Here is an 8,744-nt window from a genome sequence, read left to right on the forward strand (position 1 = left end):
TTGTAGATCTGCCACTGGAATAAGTACCAGGCTTTTAAAAAAAAAAAGTACTGGGGTCGATTCATTCAACTAAAATTCTTCTAGGCAATGCCCCAGCATGGCCACAGTCAAATGACTGAAACAAGTAAAAGATAAAAGACAGCAAGAAAATTGCAACTAAGTCATACATTGCAGCAAGACCAGTGAGTCCACACATACAATGTGCTTGTTTTTAGTTTTCATGGTTCATTGAAGTGGAATAATAATCATATGACTAACTATTTACATTCATGTTGGTATTTATAAGTTTTTCCCACATTTGCTAACAAGTTACATAGTATTATTTCTCATTAATCATAAAAACTTGTGTATACCTATGATTTCTATTTGGAGTTTGTGTCAGGTAGAGCCAGCAAAGAGTGTTAAACTCTAACAATTGAGAAGAAAACCTGATTCATTGTGTGATGTCTAGTGAGCATAGTTGAATGTGTATAAAGTGTTGAGTTTAGTATCTACTTTTTCCAACATTATGAATAATGTTGACAAAACAATGAACACACACAGAACAATAACAAGTGTTTCATCCTCCACAACAAATTCTTCATGTAGAGAGACAATGGATATAAATGAAGTCATTGTCAGGATTGAGTTGTTCTTGAATTAAAACAATGTTCCTGTGACACAATAATCTATAATAATAAAAGCAAAACTCTCTCTGTCCATCTGGGACCTCTGTATTTGAGCCTACATTTGCTCTACATAGACATACCTTTTTGGAATCAGGATGATCCCAGCATTGAGATCTGATTTAAAAGCATATGGGTTGCTATTTCTAGCCGGTAAAGTTTGGCTGATTCACACCATTTTAGTGGTGTTTGTCAGATGACGTCAGAGATCAAGGGGGAGATAAATGACATTCACATCATTAATTTTACATTGAGATAAGAACTTTAGGACAAATTGGCCAACAGTTATTGGGAACTAGAACAATAGAATGATTGCATTACAGAATTAATTCTCATCCTTCTTTAACCCCTGATCAAGCACCACCGGGGCATATAGTCATATTTTGCTCTCTTTAGTTATGAGCTGCAAGCCCAATTAGCCCTCCACAGGAGCTAGCTTAAAAGTCCACACAGAGTGTGGTTTTTAAGCTAGTTTTGAACATAGTTGTTTGATGAAATAAACTTTGTTGCAGCATTTAGAAATAATACATTTCTAAATCTCTCTGAGAGATTTATGCAGTAGTGATACGATGAAGTAGTTGTATGCTGTCAACTTAATGTGACAGTCCCCTGAAGGGAATAATACTACTGTTGGTTAGACCTAGGAAGCTGCACCGCTTCCTGTCGGCCTTGACACATTTGCTGTGTCCTTATTATTACTCCCTTCAGGGGACAATCACATTAAATTGACAGCATACAACTACTTTGTTGCAGCACTTAAACACTTAAGCAAATTGTATATTTTATCTTTTTACTTGTCTTTGGAGTTGAGCCATGCCTTGAAGGTTTTTTTTTTTTTTTTTAGTCAAACAAATCAACAGTACTTATTTTTTTAAAGTCTTGGTACTTATTCTATTAGGCTCTTTTCCGCTGAACCACTAAATTATGGGGATGTAAACAAACCAATACCAGTTGTTAAGTGTGTGTCGGGGTCAAACACAGACACAAACATATATATACACACGTCTTTCAGTTTCTGTCAACCAAATCCACTCACAAAGCTTTTGTCAGCCCAGAATTATAGAAGACACCAGAAGTGCCATGCAGTAGGACTGAACACAAAACCATATGGTTGAGAAGCAAGTTTCTTACCACACAGCTATGCCTGCACCTATACTTAGCAAATACCTACAGAGTGTAAGTTCCACCAGTTTAAAAACTGTTCTGAAAGTCACAATGTGAAAGTGTCTGGTGGACATTGCTATGTTGATGTTGCAACAGCAGAAGATTATTCTTCTGGCTCTAAAATCCTAATAAATGACATTATGAGCCTTTATTGGAGAAAATTGTCAAGTAGGACTTGCATCTTAATACCTCACTGCTTGAGATATTAACTACCATGGTGTTAAAAAGAAAAAAATTCCCAAGAAAATGCACATACAGTAAGTATTTCAACAGAATGATCTTTCTAAAATGAAGCTAAACTTTGTTTCTCAAACGGAAGAGTGCTTAGTTAGTTTTGGCCCTTATCTGCAATTTGAATCACTTGTGTATGGTCCAGAACTCAGTGACTGTTATAGTTACATGTAGTACTTTAAGAGTTGAGACAGGACATTATTTGAGAGATCTGGTTTTTATTTCTAACATTTCAAGTGACCACATATAGGATCCCTTACTAATCATAGATATTGACTGGTTGATTAAGACAGTGACAACACCATTTATATCTTTGTATTATGGACTGCAGAAAAAACTTTTATTCTGTGAAATATAATTAAGAAAATAACAGTTAAAAATAGCTTTCAGAAATTTTGCTTAGTAGTCAAAGTAAAAAAAAACAGTTGTAGTTTTGGCTAAAACTTCAAAAGGAATTTCAATTGGAAATACCCTAATTACTTCTTGTGGTTTGGAAACCCATACCAAAATTTTTTTTTTATGCATGGTAAGCAATATCTTTAGCATCTTGTAATAAAGCTGCTTGCAGTCTTCCAACATTTTCATAGAATAAACTGAAGGTTGTTGCAACTAGTGATCTTGATTTAATAAAACTGAATCAATTTTACAGCCTCACTGTTAAAACTTGGCAATGAAGACATCAGCAGATACTTTTATATTCAGATTCTTTTTTATTTTTGCAACAGAACCAGAAATCCTCCTCATCATAGATCCCTCTCAATCAGTGCAAATACATGAACAAATTCTCCACAAAATTTCATTTTTTACCCCCTGTAGCATGACTCTGCAAAAGCTACCAGGTTACTAAATCTTCTTCAATATTACTTTCATAACTATAACATACAAGCATAAGGTAAATTGCTAAACTAGCAATGTCCTTTGATTCATCCATTTGAAGAATATTGAACTGGTTTTAACCTGTCTTAGCTCAGTTTTGCAAAAATTTGACACTTCATAAATATGCCTTGAAATTGTGTCATTAGAAAGTCATTTGTTACCAATATATTTGAAGATATTCAATTCACTATGCATTTCATCAACTCTTTTAGCACAGGTTTTTTGTTTGTTTTTTAGGTTTCTGAAATTGCAAATGCTTTTCCAACAACTAATGAATTGTGAAGCTAGTAAAGCATTTTCTTTTTATATATATTGATCAAAATGTAGCTTTTCTTTCGGTACCATATATACACCACTGTAAAGTGGTTGGCATTAGGAAGGACATCCAGCAGCAGAAACCAAACCAAATCAAACTGGAACCTTGTGCAGCTCTAATCAAACCATCCAACCCAAGTCAGCATGGAAAACAGATGTTAAAGGATGATGATAATATATCCTCACTTATCACTAATTTATTCATCACTAATCCAGGATAACAAACACTCAATTGTGTAGCAGGTTATGCTTCTCAAAAATTGATCTATGACAACATTGGCCTGCAAGTAGTCAAAAATTCTTGAACTGCAAAAGTATGCTCTGGTGATCATCCACAATGCTCAAGACAACTTGGTGTCTCAGAATGAAACCTATTTTTGCCATATGTTCTATTATTTATTTATCATAGATTCATGAAACAGTATTTTTTCTTTTGGAACCAAACACCCACGACGAATGAGGATAGATGTACTTTCCTTTAAAATTTTTTCACTTGGAATTTTAAAAATTCCCTAAATACTGCTTTAATTCAATTAGATTTAAAACCTTTCTACATTCAGTAGATGATCTTGATTCAATCATATCGTCAGTCCAATTAGAATTGTAAGCAATAAAAGGGTCTTCATATTGTCTTAGTTTTACTTTTCTCATCTTCTAATGATGTTGTGTTTGAAGATGAACTTGCTGTAAGCTCAAGTTGAGTAACACCTCATTTACATTTCTTGAGTTTTGATTTATTATTGATTTGCAACCATAGGTGCAGGCATGGCTGTGTGATAAGAAGCTTAGCACACAGCTATGCCTGGGTCACATGGTTCTGGGTTCAGTTCTGTGTGGCACCTTGGGCAAGTGTCTTCTACTATAGTTTCAAGCCAACCAAAGCCTTGTGAGTGGATATGGTAGACAGAAACTGAAAGAAGCCCATTATATATATATATTTATACACACACACACATATGCAGGAAGTAAATAGACACCTTTAATTTTCAAAATCTTTTATTCAATACGCAAAGCAAACAATTGAAATGTAATCGATAGGTAGGACTACATACTTTAGTATTTAGTTGACATTCCCTTTGCAGTTTTTAGTTCAGAAACTCTTTTTCGCATTGAACTGATGCTTTGTGATTGTCACTTGTGGAATTTCTGCCCACTTTTCCCGCAACAATCGAAACAATTCATCTTTAGATTTAGATTTCTGTAGAGTTTTTCGTACAGCTCTATCTAGTATGCTCCAAAGATTTTCAATTGGGTTCATGTCAGGAGATTGGTTTGGCCAAGGAAGCTTTTTTATCCCATTTTCAGTCAGCCATTGTTGATTCCTTTTCGCTGTGTGGCATGGAGCTCCATCTTCCATGAATAAAAACTCATTTTTCGTTATGTTATCATGTGAATACATTGGAAGTAGTCCTTGCTTAAGTATTTTGATGTATTTTTCAGAGTTTATGGTTCCAACACATTCGATCAGCTCAGAACAACCATTGCAGGTGACAGCTCCCCATACCATTACAGAGATACTACCATGTTTCACAGTTGGTTGGAGTCGTTTTAAATCAAATTCTTAATTGGGAAGCCTCCAGATCCAAACATGTCCACTGTCTGAAAATAGTGCAAATCTGGATTCATCTGAGAAAATCACTATCCCAAAATGAACTGAATTTTTCTGACATCTCCTTAGCCCATTTCTTTCTTTTCATGATATTAATTGGTTGAAGGAGAGGTTTTCTTCTAGCTGCTCATCCATAATACCCAAGCTTTTGCAGATATGTAACACACATTCTTGGACTAACTTCTAGCTGTTTTGCAATGTCAGAAGCCTTCGTTTTCCAGCCAGGACGAGAATTTGTTGATTTTTTGCCTTGGCTTTTGAATTGCGCTATAATTCTATTAACAGTAGCAATTGAAAATCATCAAGTAACATTTCAATTCCTGCTATCTCTGCCTGTGGCAGAATGCACACTAACAGGAGACAGTTGTTGCTATAGTATGAACCTATGTTATTGTACATTACATTAGTTCCATCTGCTATACTCTTCTGTGCTGGCTTAGAGCATGTTGGAAGAAGGTATTGATCTTGGAGTTTTCCTTCTCCTAGATTAATTGCTTTCACCACAGCTTACAAGCTCAATCTACCCTTACAAAAGTGTATTTAATCCATAGATGGGACTGACAGGTACTACTGTCCTGAGTCAGACAGACCTGAAGTAATGATAATGGGGCGACTCCATACTCCCCATTACTGGAGCCTCACTACTAGATGTAGTTTAATGTCTTAACCAGGTTATAATATTAATTTGATGTTAAATTTTCCAAGGTCAGAAAATATCTGGATTTAGTATTCTTACATTAAAAATTAACTACATATTCAAGCCGAAGTTGTGATGAAAACTATATAAATTTGTGTCAATTATACCGTGTAAGTCCATACTGCACAGCTGTATTACAGTTTACCACCTGTACATGTGTATGTGACAACTGACTGATTGCTGGATGAGTGTACAATGGTGGTGAAAAGGTAGGAAAAAGAGCAAGTACAAGAAAGGAGAGAGTTGTTGAGTGGGAAAGCATATTCTTTGTATATTTTATCTGTATGTGTCCTTTGTTTAAGAGCCTCATAAAGGATAAGATGCTCATAGCTGAAATGCCTTTAATCATAGGTCTGCTCAATCAAGGCTGACCTGGGCCTATACCGCAATTACTACAAAGATTAAGGGCAAAGTTAGTACAAGTGGAATACAAACTCCATACATTAATTAAATTGTAAAGTAAAATCATTTAGTTTGACTTAGCAAAGAGAAAACAAAGGCACAATTTTAACTTGTCAGCTCAAACTACTCTATTTATTTATTTTATTGGCTTGTTCTGGAAGAGGTTGCATGACTGGCTCTTGCAGGTCCTCTAAGACTGGTGGATTTAACAGTTAAATGTTCTTGCTGCTAATGCCTTACTATTTCATTTACCTTCCCTTAAAAGATAGGCCTATCAAAACAATGGGAAAATAGCATGCAACCTGCTCAAAACAACCAAATCACATCCAACAATCTTAAAAAAAAAAAAATAGGTTATATTAGATATGGTATGAAATGAAAAGATGTGATAATCAGAGCAAGAAGGACTTTAATTACAGATCTATTAGATTGGGGTTAATTAAAATTATATAAAATTCACAAGTTCTTGTAAAAACTTTTGAACTGAAATGTAAAGCAGATCATCAGCAATGTTTTGGGATTCTACTATTCCATTAATAAATGTTAGTGTGTGTAATTTCCTAACATGTCTTTGTATAACCATTTGAATCTAGCACTGCTAGCTAATAAAACACTGTTAATGATTCAATCAATTCAGTTGAATGGTCATACACTATATAGGTGCACACCAAAATGTAGCGAGAGACTAATAGGAGAATAGAACTTCTGGTGAAGATATCAGCATAATTAGCAATGGATTGAAGATAAACGACGTGCTGTTCAGTCCAAGGTCAGCCCTGATCTGGAAGTTTTATACTAAGATACCAGTTATACTAGCTATTAGCTGTGACTATCCCATCTTTATTCCAGACTGTATCTAGGACTACATTTGTTCTTCCTTTATTAAGGTGTTAGGGTGCAATTTGAGGGATATTTGGATGTTATTTTAGTCAGCTGATCAACCATGTAGAGTTCTGTTGTTATCTCTTGCTTGTGACTTTTTCAGATAATAGGTAATATTAATTGTTTAGGTAACATAATTAGTTCTGTTAAAGCCTGTGATAGCAAACAGTTTAGGCCTTGATGGAGTAGATCTTTCAAACACTACAAGGAATTTTATCAATTTCAATATGAAAATAGACGATATAAAGCATATTTTGTAGGAAAAGCAACAGAAAAAATGCAGTGAAAATTACCACGAGGAGTGGACATCTAATATTTCAGATAAAATCTTTCTTCAGGATAAAGTTGACAGGAGAGGAATGAAGAGTTTTACATTCTATACATTTGAGAAACTGGCTGCAGTTGATAGGAAACACGGCTTACACTGTACACCTTTTGTTGCTTTTTCCATACACTATAAGTTTTGTTGATGCTAACCACTATCAGCCTCCTTGAATTCTGTTTTATTTGATATATAGAGTAAATTACAACTCTAAAGTGGTTGGTGTTTTGAAGGGCATCCTGCTGTAAAAGCCATGCCAAAACTGACTGAGCCTGTACTCATGCAGCATAAAAAGCACTGTGTCCACTCTGCTAGGTGGTTGGTGTTAGGAAAGGCATCCAACCATAAAAACCATGCCAAAACAGACAGATGTTTGGTGCAGTTTCCTATCTGGCCAGCTCCTGTCAAACCATGCCAACATAGAAGACAGACATTTATGATGATGAATGGAACCCAAAGTAGATAAATCTATAAATATTAGTATGTAAAACATTAGCTTAAAAAACTCTTTGGAGGAAAAACAAATTGAAGGCAAACCCACATTTACAGGACAGATGTGCTAACCATTATACCAAAGCAAAATTTCAAATTTTCTCCATCCACTTTAGAAACTGTTTTTACCAATGAGAATTGTAAGCTATTTATATAAGAATATAGAAACTTCAAGTGACATGAAATGAAGTATATTTTACAGTGGACCCCAAAGGTATCAAACTATAAATAACATATAGAATATTGGATTAGAAAAAAAAACCTTGGATGGGAGAAAAAAAACTACTTGTGGGACATGTCTTCTGTAAACATGACATGGTTGTATCCACTGGAGTATACAACAATTCTGAAAATGTTTAACATTGAAATAGAGATACCATTGAATTGTAGGTATAGACAGTGCATAGAACCTCAAAATTTTATGACTGACTCCCAACTCAAAAGTTCCCTTTTACAATACACATTCAAGAATTTCCCATTATTAGCTATATATCCTAAATGCTTTGTATTTTTAAGCTTGTCAAAAGTACTCACAATATTAACCATTCCTTAGTCCACTAAACCTCAATCTTACTCCAAATTTTCTTTCCTTTCAACCAGTTCTTTTTTTATATCTATTCTTCTAATCTCTCCATATCCCTCCTCATTCCATTTTACTGTCATTTACAACTCCTAAATCAGTCACTCTTACTGAGTATCTAGTCTCCTGATAGTTTTGCAAATTTGCAATCATTGATTCAAGAACAATTTCAAAAGTGACATGGCTTCTACAACCTCGACAAAGGCAACATAACATAAAGGTCTTGATTATTTTGAATTGCAAATGATCACTATCAGATCAATAGGACTCTCTCTCTCTCTCTCTCTCTGGTGTGGATGCCATAATAAAATGCTATGGCCTTTTTACTTGTCTTTTTTTTAATACCATCACAAGTCTTAGTTGCTTTTAGCAGAGTTCCCTCTGTAGCAATTTTTTCATTTTTCACTTCTTTCCGTAACCCTAACCATAAGTAGAAAAATTTTTAGAATTTTTTTTTCAGAATCATAATCTCCGTATTTTCCTGCATGAAGAATTGAAGTGTGTGTGTG

The sequence above is a fragment of the Octopus bimaculoides genome, chromosome 1, assembly GCF_001194135.2.
Source record: "Octopus bimaculoides isolate UCB-OBI-ISO-001 chromosome 1, ASM119413v2, whole genome shotgun sequence".
In the NCBI taxonomy this organism is placed as follows: Eukaryota; Metazoa; Mollusca; class Cephalopoda; order Octopoda; family Octopodidae; genus Octopus; species Octopus bimaculoides.